The sequence below is a fragment of the Macrobrachium nipponense genome, chromosome 23, assembly GCF_015104395.2.
Source record: "Macrobrachium nipponense isolate FS-2020 chromosome 23, ASM1510439v2, whole genome shotgun sequence".
Taxonomy (NCBI): Eukaryota; Metazoa; Arthropoda; class Malacostraca; order Decapoda; family Palaemonidae; genus Macrobrachium; species Macrobrachium nipponense.
Genome location: NC_061090.1, coordinates 11,693,268 through 11,713,992, shown reverse-complemented (window position 1 = coordinate 11,713,992; position 20,725 = coordinate 11,693,268).

The window sequence follows — 20,725 nt, the reverse complement described above, 5'->3', positions numbered from 1 at the left end:
AGTTTATGCTTGAGTAAGTATTAGGTAGATAGATAGATAGATAATTAAGTTTATGCTTGAGTAAAGATTAGGTAGATAGATAATTAAGTTTATGCTTGAGTAAAGATTAGGTAGATAGATAATTAAGTTTATGCTTGAGTAAGTATTAGATAGATAGATAGATAAATAATTAAGTTTATGCTTGAGTAAGTATTAGATAGATAGATAGATAGATAGATAGATAGATAATTAAGTTTATGCTTGAGTGAGTATTATATAGATAGATAGATAGATAATTAAGTTTATGCTTGAGTAAGTATTAGGTAGATAGATAGATAGATAGATAGATGATAGATAGACAGTTAAGTTTATGCTTGAGTAGGTATTATATAATAGATAGATAGATTGATAGATAATTAAGTTTATGCTTGAGTAGGTATTAGATAGTAGATAGATAGATAGATAATTAAGTTTATGCTTGAGTAAGTATTAGATAGATAGATAGATAATTAAGTTTATGCTTGAGTAAGTATTAGATAGATAGATAGATAGATAGATAGATAGATAGATAGATAGATAGATAATTGAGTTTATGCTTGAGTAGATATTATATAGTAGATAGATAGATTGATTGATAATTAAGTTTATGCTTGAGTAGTGTCAAATTAACGTAATTTATTGCTTGTTTATTTTCTTAGATCAGCCTTGTAACTTAGTTTAAGTGTTCTCTTATATTTAGTTCAGCAGCTGTATTTTTTTTTATTTTTTTTTATGTTAACGTAACGTTCAGTGTTTTTGCTCAGTGATTCCTCCTCTTGTTGTGAATTACCTAACTATCGTGTTAACGATTGTTTTTATTTTGTTTTCGAGTTGGAATGGAACTGTAGTGCTGTGAGTGGAGGCCGGCCAAAAATAGTACGGGCCTGACTTGCATGCCTCCCACACTTAAGCTGCGTATTGGATTACCTGGATTACCTTTTTGTGCTGTGGGCTCAGTTCCTGTGCCACCCACGGCGTTCTGAGCTTTTGTAGCCTACCCTAGGCTAGTGTTTGTGTGAGGTGTGGACTTCCTGCGGGCTCAGGACGACGCAGAGGAATTATTCCCGGCCGAGTGGACGCAGGAAGGGCGCCTCTGCATCCTCCAGGACGTCGTCTTCACCAGTGCGGCAGTTGTGGGGGCATTCATTGTTGCCCGAGGAGGCATGTAGGGAGTCTGTGAACAGGTAATATCCGTTTGGTATTTATTTCAGGGAGGCACTATTATTATTATACCCCTGTTGCTACCTGTGCTCCAGAACTCCCTCCGCTAGCGGTGACCTGACGAGTGACGCCGTACCTGGTAGCTTGCCGTGATACCGTGTCAGACTTCCCCCAGTGCTATGACCCTCTGCCCAGCACCTTTGGATGCCAACAAGTGTGGGTGTAACCCTTTGTTCCCTCTATAAACTGTGAGGAGCTTTTCTGTGGTTTCATTATTTTTGAAGTTCTTGTATAAGAACATTTCATTTGCCCCTATCCTAGGGTGTTAATGTTAAGTTTAGCTTTATAATATTAGGTAGGAATTTAAGTGTTTTCTTTCTGTATGTCTACTCCTTCCTTCCTAACCTTATTTAGTTATAGGTAGGTTATTTGGGCCCTTTATTTATTCCTTGTGTTATTTTACAACTATCTTAGGGATATAGTTTTAGAGGTTAGGTAATCCTACTGGATTTAATTTAAGGACTGTATATTTGTCCTATAGTCACAAGGCTGACTGTTGCTTATTTTTCATTGCTTTGTGTAATAAATATTGTTAAGTTTTCTCTCGTGTTTTCGTCTCCATTGACCTTTATTTATTGGACACTGTATTACTGCCCTCTCTTTCCTGGTGCTTTAAGAACTTGCACCACGGCCCCACAAGGTTACGTTAACATAAAAAAAAAATAAATACAGCTGCTGAACTAAATATAAGAGAACACTTAAAACTAAGTTACAAGGCTGATTTAAGAAAATAAACAAGCAATAAATTACGTTAATTTGACAAGCAGGTATTTGATAGTAGATAGATAGATTGATAGATAATTAAGTTTATGCTTGAGTAGGTATTAGATAGTAGATGGATAGATGGATAGATAATTAAGTTTATGCTTGAGTAGGTATTAGATAGTAGATAGATAGATTGATAGATAATTAAGTTTATGCTTGAGTAGGTATTAGATAGTAGATAGATAGATTGATAGATAATTAAGTTTATGCTTGAGTAAGTATTAGAGTTTACACTGTACCTTTCACGAGGGTAAGAATCACACACTTCTCTGAAATAGACCTACATGTACTATTTTTGAAGTGTACACATTAAAAACGAAAGAAACATTATAGTGAGAGGCAGATCGATGATGTTTATTTGCAAGGGTTTTTAAGGCATTGATTAGGTGGTCTTCGGAGGTGTAACATATAAAGAGATGCCAGATTTATCCTCATTCTTGTTTGTAAGAGAGTTCTCAGCGATGTGACTCCTGCAAGTTGAATGCTTGACGATTGATTGTGTTGTTGCAGTATCATTATTTTTTTATCTTTATGATGTAACAGCCCTGCCGTGGGTATGCTGAATTCAACGAAGACATGATTTTTTTAATTTTTTTTTTTTATTAAATTTATATTTTTTTACTGACCAACGTCATTGGAGGAATGACAAACATATGATAACAGGTTACTGTCTCCACACTGAAGAGGGAGCATGACGCTCCGAAATTATGCGCCTCTGAATATATTTGTTTTGCAACTTGCAAAAGAAATATACTGAGATGGCCTTTTGTCAGCCTGTCCACCCTCAGACCTCAAAAACTACTGAGGCTAGAGGGCTGCGAATTGGTAAGTTGATCATCCATCTTCCAATCAACCAACATACCATATTGCAGCCCTCTAAACGCAGTAGTTTAAAGTTAGCCATGATTGTGCGTATGGCACCGTTATGAGTGCCAATAACACAAGCCACCACCCGGCAGTAGCTGAAAGTTCCATCGGCCACGGCTGAGAGTTTCATACAACATTATATGATGAACAGAAAACTCGGCGCATTTTATACTTGTTACTTTTTAATGACAAACTGAGCTTTCATTACCATTGGCTTTTCCTCACAACTAATACCTCGCCATGCCTCCATATAAGGTTTAAAAACGATTTTCGTGCCACGGTAATTCTCAAAGTCACATACATCACTTTTTGTCTTTTGCAAAAAAAAAAAAAAAAAAAAAAAAAAAAAAAAAAAAACAAAAAAAAAAAAAAAAAAAAACTCTCATCGATTCTACTCCGACATCTCCCTTACACATACCTTGCTGGTTTTCCCTTAAAGAAAATGACATTATTACGAATATATTAAATATTATTTGTAGTATTATCATTTACTATGAGATTCAGGGCCTCTGTAACACGGTTTTTTCGCAATAACTTTTTATCTATGCATTTCATAAATATAACGCTTATTCAGAATACATATTATATCTACACATAAATTTTGACTGTATTCTGCATTACGTAGGTTGAATAAATTTGGTACTTATAATGTAAAAGGTGACCCTTTTTGAAGACGGGCCAACTTACTCAGAGAAAAGGTTTCGAACGCACTCGTTACGTAACTTATGACGGCATTTCTTCCCGGTTTCTCGATGGATGATTGGCTGTACGTAAAGAAGGCTAAACCTCTGGCAACAATGACATACAAATTTAAATACAAGCAAAGCAGTACACCTTTATGAACTCTAGAACCTCTCCACTGATAATTGTCATAATGAACAAACCAACAAAATATGTTATTAAATACAAAAACACTTTGATTATTAGTCTAACTCCCAAAATAGGTTTCCTAAGAAATTACAGTCTGCTTTATAGGTCACAATCAGATTGACAAGATGTAGGGAATAGCTGGTAATTTTTCAAAAACATAGTAGGACAAAGGCTTGTGATTTGATTAACTGCTATACCCAAACAATTGTCAAGCAATTTTATTTATTGGCTATCTACCTTTTTACTGAAAAAAAAAAAACAGCCGGTACCGTATATTGGCTTTAACCTTCACCAATAATTATCGTCAGAATGATGACTTCATGAGGCTCCACCCACTTTGGCCTCGTTATAATTCAGGATAACACTGAAGGCTACCATGGGCACTATTGGATTAGAAAAATTTAATATCTGTCTATAAAAACTAACTCTTTCGAGTAGCTGTAAGAAGTGCTAAATGATCCTCAAGGATCCCAGCAGTTGGCCTAAACGTTTAATTCATGTATATTACTGCTATACTGTTGCGGCACTACTGCTACAGTAGTATTACTACGCTAGCACTGATACCCCACCCACATCTATGTATCGTTCCGCCATTCATAAAGTCTCTGGGTTTCAGAGCCGATAGAGTTTCTGCCTGGTGGATGGGCGGGGCAACATTTCGTCAAAAGGCGTGTTTACCTTGCTTACGTAATGAATGTTTTTCGACTCTTGGCTCGTAATCATTGGCCATGGCGTCGGCTAGATCATTTTTACTCTATAAAAATTACAACTATCGGGTTTAGGTTATTGATAATGCTGACAAAATTTGTGTGTGGTAAAATATACATATGTCAACTTTCAGCTACATCCGATGCTTTGACAAGGAGCAAAGTCCAAAAACCGTGTTACAGAGACCCTGAATCTCATAGTAGGTTGCTTTTTTTCCATTTTTTAGCCGTTTAGTTGCTCTTCTTGTCTTCCGAATAGTTATTCCAACAAGCATTTCAAAACTTACGTCACAACCTGTCGCTTTACTTTTGTATCTCTTTGGCCTGTCGCATTTTGTCAGTTGTATTCATTCATTTATTTGCAGATGCTCTATTAGCGCGAGACAGATTTCTCTTCTTACATGTCTCTATTTGCTTCTTTTACAACTCATCAACCTTTTTTACTGTGGTTATTTGTTAGTTTGTTTGTTGGTATGGTGTTTTGACGTTGCATGGAACCAGTGATTATTCAGCAACGGGACCAACGGCTTTAAGTGACTTCCGAACCACGTCGAGAGTGAACTTCTATCACCAGAAATACACATCTCTAACCCTTTAGTGGAATGCACGAGAATCGAACTAGCGGCCATCGATTTACTGTGGTTACGCCCTTCAGAATATATAATAGGTAGTTAGCCGTCTCATTATAACCAATAGAGTCGATTTTTTGTGACTTGATAGAACTTTTGTTTAGAAAAATGGAATTACTTCGTTTACATTCCTATTTTGCTATAGTTTATAGTCCTAAAAACATGATTTAATGTGGAAACAACTCTTAAAGACAGTTCCTTTTGAAAGAGCCTATTCTTTCCTTGTCAGTTATTCATATCTATTTTCCCTCTTTTTTTATTTTCAGATACATGAAGGAAAAGTTTCAGAAAGGGATATAACGAGGACTCTCGTTTGTACGCTAACTTTTGCAGACTTTAGTTCATACTGCAGTTTATAATTATAAAACCATTCGAAAAATTTGCAAAGAAGTAGTTCGCCTTCTGCGTTCGTCTTTTTACCATGGTTCGCCATTTTGCATCGGAATTTACTGGCCAAAAACTTTGTTCATTAGGCAGATGCATCAACATTTGCAAAGGGGAAAAGTTCCTGAAGCTAATGATTAATAAACAGAGTCGGGTAAACATTCTTCTCATTGTTTCAATGTTAAGACAAAATAAAACTTACGAAATACTGTGTATATAACTGCTCACATAACTGGAGCCAGAGATTACTTTCTTGCTTTAGTTATCGATTTGTAGAAACAGTTGACTTACAAAAATATATTTTTGGCCGTAATAATCAGTACTCTCATACATATAGTACTTTATTTTGTTTTGTTTTAGGTAGTTTCCTTATTCATTTAGAGGTATTAAAGGGAATTAAGGAACGATACCCTTGAGCGATGAAGACGCAGCCGATTACTAAAATATTTTTTGGCAGTAATATTTGTTACTCTCATCGAAACTGTACTCTCTAATTTGTTTTACCTGAGCTCCTTATTCGCTTAGAGGTATTAAAAGGAATTAAAGGACTCTACCCTTGAGCGATCACTTTATGCTATGATATTCAGTTAATATTGTGCAGTTACACCGAGTTTCCTTTAAATCAGGGCAATGGGTAACCTTCCTTTGAAGCGCCGTGTGCTTTGATTTACCAGCCAAATTGTCTTCTTAATTACATTGTTGTTCCCTGATGCTTGGATTGGTTTCGGATGGACAAAATAAACTTATTAGGACCTATCTTAGATGTTCGGATATACGTTTAGTCTTATCTCTATGAAGTGTCTTGTTGGTGCTACAACAGCGTATGATTTGAGGCTAAATGATTCCTTGGGAATAACCCTCGAAATGTTTGCTTAATTGCCGAAGTCAGGAATATAAGTTTAAACATAAAATTAGGACCAATGTTAGTCACTATGGAGAAGGGTCGTTTTCTCTATTTTTTTTTTTTTTTTTTTTTTTTACGTGAAAGTGGAGCAGTTTAATTAACATTTCTAGCAGTAACAAGTCAAAATATGTTCAGTGTAAGTGTCGAACGTGGGTTCCAGTTGCATATTGACGATTGCTTTTTGCGTATATCGTTCATCAGTTTTCATCTTACTTCACGAGTAGTTCTATAAGAGCTGAATGGAAACGATATTGTCAAACGTTTCAACTTTTTTTTCACATCCATCAAATACAGAAAAAAATACTTGAATCATTCCGAAAATCCTTAAATTCGTTGTTATGTTCCTGAACAATGAATTTGACACATTTCTGAAAAAGAAAAATCAGATTCCACGTAAACTACTTGTATAACCAGTTTGAGAGAAAAACTTTCTTTCTGTACGGTCCAAAATGAGAATTTTCATTCATCTGTAAACTGATTCTAGGAATCCAACCTCGCTTAGTATGTTGTTAGTATGTTCCTCCATTTGATCTATCATCTAAAAATCTCTCGTATAGAATAAAAGCCCAACATAAATAAAGCAACAATAATAAAGAGAATACATAGCTTAAAAAAAAGAGGATGGCTTGAATGTAGGGGTTAAAATGAAGTGGACAAAGTGTGAACATGAGTTGTTTGCATCGTCGTATAAAATTGAAGCAGTTATTTGTCAAAGGTCTCTTCAGATGTAAATATTCTGTCTGGTTTTCACACCTCAAAATCCAATCTAAACAGTTAAGAAAGAGCCAGACAAACGTCGTAGAGAGAATAAAGGTGATAAATTTAAAGTTACGCATTTTTTTACAGTGGAGGAAGAGGGTGGCGGAGATGAATTGTGATTGTTTTAGTTTTGAAGCAAAAGGACTGGAATATTTAGGTGTCGACATTTCTGAAAAAAAAAGCCCTGAAGAACAAATTTCCTCACGAACTAAAACACAAAGTGGATTAACCATCTATGTCTGTTTTGAAACTCGAAATAAGTTAATGTGTTAGGTTGTTACCTGTTTGATGCTGAACTATATCCTTTTTAGTTTTCTGTAAAAGAAAACTAATGAGATGGCCATTTGTCTGTCCGTCCGCACTTTTTCTCTCCGCCCTCAGATCTTGAAAACTACTGAGGATAGAGGGCTGCAAATTGGTATGTTGATCATCCACCCTCCAATAATCAAAACATACCAAATTGCAACACTCTAGCCTCGGCAGTTATTATTTTATCCAAGGGTAAATTTAGCCATGGTCGTGCGTCTAGCACTGCTATAGGGGCCAACAACACTGGCCACCACCGGGCTGTGGCTGAAAGTTTCATGGCCATGGCTGAGAGTTTCATACAGGGTTATACCTTTTACGGAAAGCTCGATTACGCCGAAGAAACTTCGGCACGTTTTTTATTTGTTTATTCTTGTCTTTAAAAACTCACCTCATATCTTTTTGATCATTTTTTATTTTAAAGACATCCTCTCTGACGATTCTTATTAAGAGGAGTGATCAGAAAACAACCTTAGTTTCTGAACGCCTGAATTTTTTTTTAAACACCAATTTCAGAAAATCTGAAGTGGCTTTTAACGATAGACGCCATTCAGTTTCGCGAGCTGGAAGCTGAAAGCAAGGAAGAAAAAACCTTTTTCTCTTTGCCTTAAAACGTACGTGACAGACAGACAGACAGACTGGCTGAAAGAGAACCTGGGAGAAAATCATTTACTCCTTGATTGGAAATCTCGGAAAAAAAAAACCAAAAAAAAAAACGCTCAGGATTATAAAACATTACATATTTTTCTTTACCTGTACCTACACGTAAGGCACAGAAAGACGGGAGATGTTTCTTCAAAGATCTTTTATTTCCTTTTGGAGAACTTGGATTGGAAAAAAAAAAAAAAACATTTGAAATGTCAATCCGTGATGAGAATGTTGCAAGATTTTTATATCTCTTAAAAATAGTCAAGTTTTTACCATTTTTTTCATTAAATTTCTGTAAAGGAAAATGCCAGGAAAAAGTGCATGTAAGTTTGAGATATATAGAAGATTTTAAACTTGATAGGTGGAACAGTATTCAAAAAATCATCAGAAAATTACACAATTTTTTTATTAAGTGACAAATGCATTTTCATGCTTTTCAATTCCTTCTTAACCTCAGTTTTCGTTACTACCGTTACGCAGATACGTTTATAGATGAATCCTAATAATCACTGACATAAAATCCTGGAATTTCACCTGGAAGTGCCTGGAATTTCCCCTGGAAGTGGATAATCTTAGTAAGTTCAGCTTCTCTCTGGCTAAATTCATACCAAATATAAATATGCTTTAAAAGTAACTCGGTCTTTTTATTTGTTTTGTGATTCCAGACCACTACCAAAATTTAATCAACTCCTTTGGTCATAGTCCACAGCAGCGCACTTCACTGAACTCTGTAATCGGCAATCAAAAATAAACAAAAAAATAAAATAAATACCAAAACAAATATTCTCTGATTAGCATCGGGATCACAGCCCTTCTGATCTCTAAACTGAGGTAATTTCCCGTGGCCTTTGGAACACCCTTCTACCAAGCGCCACTGAATTCCATCAATAAATTCCAGAGATATCCACTGGAAATGTAATCGAGTAAACTCTAAAAATGACAATTCCTGAATAGCATATGGTCACAGTGAAACGAATCATCCCTCTTCAACATTTATATGGAGGAATCTAATTCTACATTTAAAAAAAAAAAAGAGGGTAAAGAACATAGGCTTAGAATCAGGAATATTTTAGTCTCGCGTTCTGGAGAAAAGCGTTCTGGGCAGAATAAGTAAGTATAACGTATTTTAACCAGACCACTAAGCTGATGAACAGCTCTTCCTCTGATTTCACGATGGCAGAGCGGGGAGCGAACTCTCGCAACCAAATCAGTAGGCGAGCACGCAACCCACCGAGGAAGTGTGTTCTGTCAGAAGTGAAGTTAAAGTTAAATTGCTGTGTACTAGGCAACGACCATCAGGTCGTTTTCCCCCATTAGAGGCATGCCATAGTAGATTCACATCAACCGTGTATTTGATGTCTAGGCCAGTCCTTTACGACGCTCCTGATTGGCTGTTGATGATTGGCTGCTGATAAGCCAATGACAGGGCTGGAAACTCAGTCTTGCAAGAGAGTTCACATAGGCAGGATGTGTGTACCACCTCTCTTGAGGGATACGTCTTTCAGGAGAGGCGGAACATACATGCTGCCTATGTGAACTCTCTCGAGAGACTGAGAGTTTCCAGCCCTGTGAATGGCTTATCAACAGCCAATCAGGAGCGTCGTAAGGGACGGGGGCCTAGACATCAAATGCACGGTTGACGTGAATCTACTATACCAGATATGCCAGAAAGCTGCTGATGTATAGTTTAGATTCAGATCAGTTTTTCCGCGGAAAACGCGTCCGCAAAATCCTTCAGCGGCGCAAAGTTTGATTCTCCTTCATTAGAGGAGCTGCTGAAGGGAAAGCAGTAGATTGTGCTGGCACGGGGAAGGACCGTAATGTGTGAATCACTGAAGTTCTTTATTATAAACGACACCATCACAACTTCAGAATGTTCGAAGTTGTCCATAATAAACGACACCGTTCGCGTTCGCAGCGCGGAGGTGGGACAAATGAATTTTTGATGGCTGCTTTAAAACACGCCTGTCAGGCAAACAGACGGACAGACAGACAGGAGGAGGAAGAGGGGAAAGGGAGAGAGAGGCTAGAAGAGACAAAATTTACTAGCAGACTGGGAATATACGATAAGTATATGCGCAATACCATAAAATATCGTCTATTTTTATGGAGAAACTTGAGCGATAATGACACTTAATGACCGGGGAGATTTCGTACGAAATTTTCTCATTTTCATTTGGCAGATAGGTCTCGAAAATTCTGCGAAGAATCTAGCTTATTTATGAAAATGACGAAGATTTGTCTCATTCCTCTCAAATAGTAGTATGCTTTAAAATTTGTGAAACGTATTCGAAACCGAGATAAGCACATTATATATATATATATATATATATATATATATATATATATATATATATATATATATATATATTACCTCACACACACACACACACACACAACAACCACCAATAACTTTGGTTTGATGATAGCAAGGCCATGATCGGTCGTATAACTCCAATCCCAAGCAATAAAGATTGCCTGATTTTGTAAGGAATATGATATGGAGAGAAGAGGTTTGGTAGAGGATGATGCCTGTGATTAAGGGCATGGAAAGAGAAGGCGCGTCAGGCAACCGACCCCTTAATGTAGGGATAACGGTGGAAAGATGTATATATATATATATATATATATATATATATATATATATATATATATATATATATCACATATATTATATATGTCTTTATTTATTTATCTATTTATTCATACTATTTCCACACGGAAACTTACTTTGAATGTTATATTGACAAGATATTGCTATATACATATTTTTTTCCAGAAATCAAAGTAAAAATGATTATTTCCACGACTGCTCCATTACCTATTCCATTTGCCGTTCAGATAACTGTCATTCGGAGTCGCCCCCCACCAAATTTGCTCTCCTTTCAAAGGACATTAGAAGGTCGTAGATAACCTCAATAGCTGGGATGGAATTGATCCAGATGGGATTTCCAATTATTTTCCTTTAAAAAGATGGCTGCCACATTCTCTCCCAGAAATCTCGGCACATTTCATTTTGTTATTTTCCAAAGAGATTTTTTTTTCCGGATAAGCGAATATCTCGTTACAAATTGTCACGACAAGAGAGGACGAAATTTATAAAAGCAGGCAAGAATGGTTACAGCTTTTACTGATCACTCCTTAAAGCTTGCATGTTACTTTGGTGGGATCTCGCGTCATTATTTATTCTCCGACGTATTTAAAGGTTTCTTTTGTATGATCATTACTTATTATTATTCTATATTGCATATGAATAAATGTTTCGTAGAGGAGAATAAGAAGTTTTCGTATTTTGTATTAAACATCAGAATAAATTGTAACAGTGAGAGGAGGAAAAAATCATAAAATCAGTCAAAAAGGGTTACAGATTTTACTGATCACTGCTTAGAGCGTGTTTATTACTTTGGTGGGATCTCCCGTCATTTATTCGTTCTCCGACACCGTTGGAAGCATCTGTCCTTAGAATAAATGGTTTGGATAAATCTGGAAGCCTAAGAATAGGACTACAAAGTAACATAGATTTCAAAGTTCTGAATGCATTTTCATGTTCTTGTTTCCATTCTAACTTATTTGGAAATCCTTTCTTTGTCAAATCAGTTAATGGAGCTGCTAAAGATGCAAAGTTCGGCACATATTTCCTGTAGTTGCCAATTAACCCCATGAATGACCTGACCTGTTTCTTTGTTTCTGGACTTGGCGCCTCTTGAATAGCCTTCAACTTGTCATTTGTAGGTTCAACAGTACCACTGCCAATCAAGTGTCCTAAATACACCAACTGGGTTTGAGCAACTTCACACTTTGACGGCTTTGCTGTCAGGCGTGCCCATCTTAGCCTCTCCAAGACTTTCATTAATTCTTCGAGATGTTCTTCCCAAGATTCTGTATGAATGAGGATGTCATCCAAAAAACTATCAGTGTGTTCCAAACCTTTTAATAGTTTACGCATCAATCGATTAAACGTTGCTGGAATATTCGACATTCCAAATGGCATGACTTTGAATCTGTATAATCCATCGGGAGTTAAAAATGATGTCAAATCACGATCCTCGGGTCTCATTGGAATCTGCCAATAGCCTTTACAAAGGTCAAAAGAACTTGCTTTGGCTAATTTTTGTCATTTTTTCCTCTGGGGCTGGCATAGGTTCAGGATCAAAAACTGTTACCTAGTTTAACTTTCTGAAATCAATGCAGATTCTCTTACTCCCATCAGATTTCTTTGCAACTACAATGGCACTGGCATATGGAGATTCAGATGGCTCAATGGCATCCATATCTAGCATCCTCTGTACCTCTGCTCGTACTGCACCTCTTAATGCATAGGGAATTTGATATGGTCTGTTTCTGATGGGTTCCTCAGTAGTCAAATGGACTTCATGTTGAATGAGATCAGTTCTCCCAGGTAGATGTGTCAAAACATCCTTAAATTCATGTAATAAGGTATTCACAGATGCACGCTGTTCACTATCTAATGCTTGGCTGACATCGACATCAGCATAAGACTCTGTTGCTTTCATGGGTAATAGATGGACTAAGTGTTCCTTATCATCTGTTTCCTCTGAATCTATAACAGCACAAGAAGCCATTTGAAATAAAGCAATGCCACTTAGATTAGACTCTATTCGCTGATTATACTTCTTAAGGAGATTTGCATGAAACATACGGAATTTATCATTCATATCTACCCGATAAGCTGCTAATCCTTTCTTATCGAGGACTTTGAAAGGTCCCTTCCATCGCACTAACAGTTTGTTCTGATCAGTTGGGAGAAGAATTAAGACATAATCACCCACCTTAAAAGTCCTAGTCTTTGTTTTTCTGTCGTAATATTTCTTGTATCTTGCACTGGATTTCTTGAGTTCCTTCTGTGCTAGTTCACAGGTTCTTGACAGTCGTTCCTTCAGGTCTATCACATACTGGTAAGTACTTTTCACATCAGGCATAGTTTCTTCCTTCGCCCATAACTCTTTCAGCACAGTCATGGGTCCTCTGACTGTTCTACCATATAAAAGTTCAAAGGTTGAAAATACAGTACTTTCTTGCTGGCAAGTACCTGTCCCAGTCTTTTGGTCTTTCAGAACTCATTTTTCTCAACATTATTTTTAAGGTTCCATTAAATGTTTCAACCAAACCATTACATGCAGGATGATAGGGTGTTGTTACTAACTGCTTAACAGACAAAAGTCTACCTACCTCCTTCATGATATTTGACATGAATTGCGTACCCATGTCTCACAATATTTCCTTTGGGATCCCAACTCTACTGAAAATTTGTACCAACGCCTCTGCCACTCGCTCTGTCTCAATGCCTTTCAGTGGAACTGCTTCAGGATATCTAGTACTTTAATCTACCAATGTTAATATATAACTATGACCACTATCAGTTACTGGGATAATTGGACCTAACAGATCTACTGCCACTCGCTCAAAAGGTAAGTCATTCAATGGCATCTGATCAAGAGGAACCTTTGTTACCTTGCCCTTTGGAAATGTTTTCTGGCATACATCACAGGACTGACAGTATCTTGTCACCTCTCCTTGGAGTCCAGGCCAGTAAAAGCTGGTTAAAATACGATTTAATGTTTTCTTAGCACCGAAGTGTCCTCCTAAAATACTGTCATGAGCAATGCTCATCACCTTTTGCCTTAAAGATTCTGGAACAATATGTTGTTTGAACAATTTATTATCGCTTACCTTAGGTGACTGGAATAGTCGGTATAGCAAGCCTTTCTCTACAGTAAACCAGGTCACAATACCATCTCCCATTACTTTCCTCTTACCAGAGATTGCATAATTTCGGTACACTCCTAGCATTTTATCTTCTGCCTGAAGTTCCTTCATTTTGTTAACTGAAAATTCAACATCCACCCATCCTGCGACATTTAATGCTTTCATACCTAGCTTGTTTTTTATAGCCTGGCCTCTGGTTACAACAGATTGAAGAACCTCACTACCTTCCTTTTGGTTTTCTCTCTTACACCACTGTTCATCCAGATCCAAATTATTTCTGGCACCTTCCAGGTTTCTTATAATTAAATCATACACAGTTTCTTTCACACAAAGAGCATTTGCTTTCTCTGTATAGAAAGGTGTGTCAATATCAATTGAGGCCTCTTCTATTGTACGCACTGTACCATCTTTCAATACACATTTTTGAACATGACCTGTCAACTGATTATCTTTTACTAATTTACGTTTTACCACTACACCACTGCACCCTGTGTCCCTTAATACTGTAACAAAATGATCTCCAACATAACCCATAGAAATAGGCATTTTGTCACATACCTTGCATGCTCCTCCTATTACTGGTAGAACATGTCCACATGCCAATCTCACCTGACCATCACTCACACAACAGTCCATCAAGTGCTCGGTCACTACACATGCTGACCCAATCTGAGATTGCTCTTGCATGGATACATCCTGGTGCACTTTGTTTCTCTGATCTGTTTTCTTATGCTGCTGCAAAGGACTACCACCATTAGTATTTACAGAATTTGACTTACACTGATCCAGCTGACTCTGTAAAAATGCTGCTTTGTATGGATTCCTTGGGTCTACTGGATGTTTACCCGTCTGCTTGGAAAGACAGTCTCGTGCTACATGTCCTGGTTTATTGCAATTGTAGCACTTTCTCTCACGTCTTTTCTGCAACGAGTCTGTATACTGCACTTGCAATTGGAACTGTTTCCAATCAGAGAGAGTTTCTAAAAAGTCTGCGAGTCTTTAGTAAAAGAAGAGTAACCATGAGCTTCAATAAACTGATCTGCAAGATTAGACATTTCATCCACATTCTTGGGATGTCGTTCTTTGAGAAACATAGACAGAGATTTACTACAACTGTTCATGAACTGCTCCCTCAAAAACAAATCCTTGAGACCTTCATAACTTCGTGTACCTCCAGACAAATTCAACCATTTTTCCACATGATTATCCAATCTAGCAAGAAATTGCGAAGGACTCTCAACTTGGTCTGGCTTACAGGAACGAAATTTCGAATGAAAACCCTCCTCAGTAAGCTGGAAACGCTTCAACAAAGCCTGCTTCAAACCATTATATTCCAAAGCCTCTGAAACCGGTAGGCGAGAATAAACCTCCAGAGCCTTACCTTGAAGAAGAGCACTAAGATTAATAGCCCACGAAGATGAATCCCATCTAGCATAGGACGCAAACCTCTCAAACCTCTGCAAATAAGAATCAATACAGTCTTTAGATTCATCAAATAAAGGTAGCCTAGGAAGCTTAGCCAGGGAATTAGAAAGCTCACTTGTAGTACACGCAACCCCAACTCTTAACTCTCCTGCTTTCATTTTACGCAATTCTGTGTTCATTTTGATCTTTTCTAACTCAATTTCGCTTTCAATTTTTCTTAGTTCTCTCTCAGCGGCTCTCTCATCTCTCTCAAATTGTTCTCTCTCTTTCTTCTCTACAAAGTCTAGCAATACCTGTTCCTGCAACCCCAATTTTTCTCCTAATTCTACATATCCCATCATGAAAAATATATGTAAACCCAGAAAATGAGAACAACAAAATCTGGCAATATTATCTACAAAAGAATGCAAATACACAAAGCATTAATTGTAAGCTTCTTAAAAGTATAAACTCAACACTTTCCAGCATCAATTGCCATAATGGAAACCTTAGTATGTCAGAGCAATTAACAATAATTGCTAAATTGTTTCTTAAACATATAATTGATGTACAATGCATTTATAAAAAATACTTGACTAACGAAAGGCCATCCCACCGCTGCCACCAAAATGTCACAGCTGCACTGAACTGTGTTGGGTTCTTTAACCAACCAACCTACTACTTAAAGAGGATGACCTTCGTTAGCAAGTGATAACACAAGTAAAATCATAACAATTTATTTAACACTATGGTAATTAGGATCAATTTAACACAAAAGAGGGTATGCAAATGACATAAACAGCCTTCATCCTATATCTAAGCAAAACTGGCATATAGGTGCTGAATGACGAGCCCGTCTTGGCCCATCCACTAGAGCTATGAGCTGTGATCCACTGCAGGTTGCAAAAGTGGTGCCACGGACCCACAGGAATCGTAGACAACTTGCACCCAGAAGCTCGAACTGTGGTGTGTGTACTGCAACCAAAATGGTCACTTGAACAAAATACAGCACTCGCATAATCAGTCCATTCGTGGTGTCGGGTCCTCGTACGTTGAGAGATATATTAAGAAAATACCACAAAGGTAACAGCAACAGTACCACACAGTTAACAACCACACAGGTAACGGAGTTTTCCCAAGTTCACGAAGCATGGGAGTACCCAAAATCACGTAGCGTTGGACAGAGAATGACCCCGACCACTAAGTTCCAGTGTCGAAGACGTCTCAAGAACCTGGCTGCCTAATAAACACTTAACGAGCCCAGTAACCACCGACACGCTAGTTACAAACTTGAAATGTATTCAGCGATACAATTAGAACATTATACACTAATTATAATATTAAATGTGACATTGAAATAAAAATCATTTGAAGAAATATAAAAAGAAAAAACTATATTACTGGAGACAGAAGAATGAAGGTTTTTAGGAATTATGAAGCTCTCGTTATTTGAAGGAAATAGAGTATAAATTAGGACAATTGGGATTGCTCTAGTCTCCCACTCGCCATAATGATATTATCTTGAAACTGTTGCCATATTAGACTAAATTGAGAAGGGGATTGTGGTTTCTGCCTAATTCTCAATTTAATATACTGTATAATATAAAACTACTTGAACATGAGAACACTAACTCTAGAAAATTAATGTGTTCAACCTCATAATGATCGCATGAAAAATATTTTGTTATGCTGATTATTTTTTCTTTGGATAAATGAGACAATTAAGTTTTAGCCTGATTATGCTCTGGATACCAATAACCAAGAGAGTAGTGGTCGAAAAATTATGGTAATGGCCATTAAATAAGTTAGGAAGCAGAGAAGTAATAGAAATAAGCAAGCTGTTGTTAGCAAAGCAGGAATTTGTCTTTTCTGACCTACAGTCGGATGTGAATCAGAATCGACATTGGTAAACTAGACTGCTCAAATTGGGGATGGTAATTCATGAATATTGGAGAGTTATCGTCACGAGTGTGTGTGTGTGTGTGTGTGGTGTGTGTGTGTGTGTGTGTGTGTGTGTGTGTGTGCTTGCGCCGGCGTTATTTGACATAAGTGACCCCGATTATGTATCTTCCGGATGTTGGTTATGTTCATCTGAGTATACAATTTTAGATTTTGCGGATGATCAGTGAAATAAATGCTCATGATAGACTGATGAGGCAGCAGAGATGAGATCCACATATCATCTCTCATTAGCAACTTTAATATCGCTGAAACGAATTTTGATCGACCATGGTGTTGCACGAGCGATCGCTCGTGACGTTCCAGTCCTTAATTGCTTTGCATAATCCACATTTTCAAAGATATGGATTCCGATTTAATCATGGTAAATGATGAAGGAATTCTCTCTCTCTCTCTCTCTCTCTCTCTCTCTCTCTCTCTCTCTCTCTCTCTCTCTCTCTCTCTCTTTACACGAAGAATGTGATTTATTTCTATGACTAATTAAAATACATTTAATCCACCTCTGGCTTGATATTTTATATGATTACAAATACTTAACTGGCTAAGAGGAATTTTCATTCGACCACCTTTGAATTAGGAAAGGAATTTAATTTAGTGTCCTTATAATCAAAATCCAAAGCTAAGAAGTTGCCTGCAGTGTCAGGATACTCGAGATTCCGTAAATTACAGAAGACTTCGTCGAGGTATATACTCCAACAGGAGTGATATTAAAGAAGATAGCATATAAAATGCACCCAGTTGCTCCCTCGCATAAATTAAAAGCATTGCCGGGCGTCGTCACTATTTCTAATGAGTTGTTCAATATTTGATATGGTCCTTCCCTGGAGCAATGGAAGCGAGACAGCATATTTCATTAAATTCCAAAAGGGGCTTCCTTCGGCAAATGAATTTCTCTTAATGACAGACAGATAGATAGATAGAGAGATAGATAGATAGATAGATAATTAAGTTTATGCTTGAGTAAGTATAGATGATAGATAAGATAGATAAGTAAGTTATGCTTCAGTAAGTATTAGGTAGATATATAGATAGATAGATAATTAAGTTTATGCTTGAGTAAAGATTAGATAGATAGATAGATTGATAGATAATTAAGTTTATGCTTGAGTAAAGATTAGATAGATAGATAGATAATTAAGTTTATGCTTGAGTAAGTATTAGATAGATAGATAGATAGATAATTAAGTTTATGCTTGAGTAAGTATTAGGTAGATAGATAGATAGATAATTAAGTTTATCCTTGAGTAAAGATTAGTTAGATAAATAATTAAGTTTATGCTTGAGTAAAGATTAGGTAGGTAGATAATTAAGTTTTATGCTTGAGTACGTATTAGATAGATAGATAGATAGATAATTAAGTTTATGCTTGAGTAGGAATTAGATAGATAGATAGATAGATGGATAGATAGATAATTAGTTATGCTTGATTGAGTATTATATAGATAGATAGTAGATAATTAAGTTTATGCTTGAGTAAGTATTAGATAGATAGATAGATAGATAGATAGATAGATAGATAATTAAGTTTATGCTTGAGTAGGTATTAGATAGATAGATAGATAGATAGATAGATGATAGATAGTTAGTATTAGCTTTGAGTAGGTATTATATAAATAGATAGATAGATTGATGATAATTAAAGGGTTTAGGCTTTGAGTAGAGTTTTACACTGTACCTTTCACGAGGGTAAGAATCACACACTTTTCTGAAATAGACTTACATGTACTATTTTTGAAGTGTAACACATTAAAAACGAAAGAAACATTATAGTGAGAGGCAGATCGATGATGTTTATTTGCAAGGGTTTTTAAGGCATTGATTAGGTGGTCTTCGGAGGTGTAACATATAAAGAGATGCCAGAATTATCCTCATTCTTGTTTGTAAGAAAATTCTCAGCGATTTGACTCCTGCAAGTTGAATGCTTGACGATTGATTGTGTTGTTGCAGTATCATTATATTTATCTTTATGATGTAACAGAGCCCTGCCGTGGGTATGCTGAATTCAACGAAGACATGATTTTTTTAATTTTTTTTTTTTATTAAATTTATATTTTTTTACTGACCAACGTCATTGGAGGAATGACAAACATATGATAACAGGTTACTGTCTCCACACTGAAGAGGGAGCATGACGCTCCGAAATTATGCGCCTCTGAATATATTTGTTTTGCAACTTGCAAAAGAAATATACTGAGATGTCCTTTTGTCAGCCTGTCCACCCTCAGACCTCAAAAACTACTGAGGCTAGAGGGCTGCGAATTGATAAGTTGATCATCCATCTTCCAATCAACCAACATACCATATTGCAGCCCTCTAAACGCAGTAGTTTTAAAGTTAGACATGATTGTGCGTATGGCACCGTTATGAGTGCCAATAAGCCAAGCCACTACCCGGCAGTAGCTGAAAGTTTCATCGGCCACTGCTGAGAGTTTCATACAACATTATATGATGAACAGAAAACTCGATTGTACCAAAGAAACTTCGGCGCATTTTATACTTGTTACTTTTTAATGACAAACTATTTCGTTACCATCTGCTTTTCTTCACAACTAATACCTCGCCATGCCTCCATATAAGGTTTAAAAACGATTTTCGTGCCACGGTAATTCTCAAAGTCACATACATCACTTTTTGTCTTTTGCAAAAAAAAAAAAAAAAAAAAAAAAAAAAAAACTCTCATCGATTCTACTCCGAAATCTCCCTTACATACCTTGCTGGTTTTCCCTTAAAGAAAATGACATTATTACGAATATATTAAATATTATTTGTAGTATTATCATTTACTATGAGATTCAGGGCCTCTGTAACACGGTTTTTTCGCAATAACTTTTTATCTATGCATTTCATAAATATAACGCTTATTCAGAATACATATTATATCTACACATAAATTTTGACTGTATTCTGCATTACGTAGGTTGAATAAATTTGGTACTTATAATGTAAAAGTGACCCTTTTTGAAGACGGGCCAACTTACTCAGAGAAAAGGTTTCGAACGCACTCGTTACGTAACTTATGACGGCATTTCTTCCCGGTTTCTCGATGGATGATTGGCTGTACGTAACGAAGGCTAAACCTCTGGCAACAATGCATACAATTTAAATACAATCAAAGCAGTACACCCTTATGACTCTAGAACCTCTCCACTGATAATTGTCATAATGAACAAACCAACAAAATATGTTATTAAATACAAAAACACTTTGATTATTAGTCTAACTCCCAAAATAGGTTTCCTAAGAAATTACAGTCTGCTTTATAGGTCACAATCAGATTGACAAGATGTAGGGAATAGCTGGTAATTTTCAAAAACATAGTAGACAAGCTTGATTTGATAACTGCTATACCCAATGTCAAGCAATTTTTATTTATTGGCTATCTACTCCCACTGAAAAAAAAAACAGCCGGTACCGTATATTGGCTTTAAACCTTCACCAATAATTATCGTCAGAATGATGACTTCATGAGGCTCCACCCACTTTGGCCTCGTTATAATTCAGGATAACACTGAAGGCTCCCATGGGCAATATTGGATTAGAAAATTAATATCTGTCTA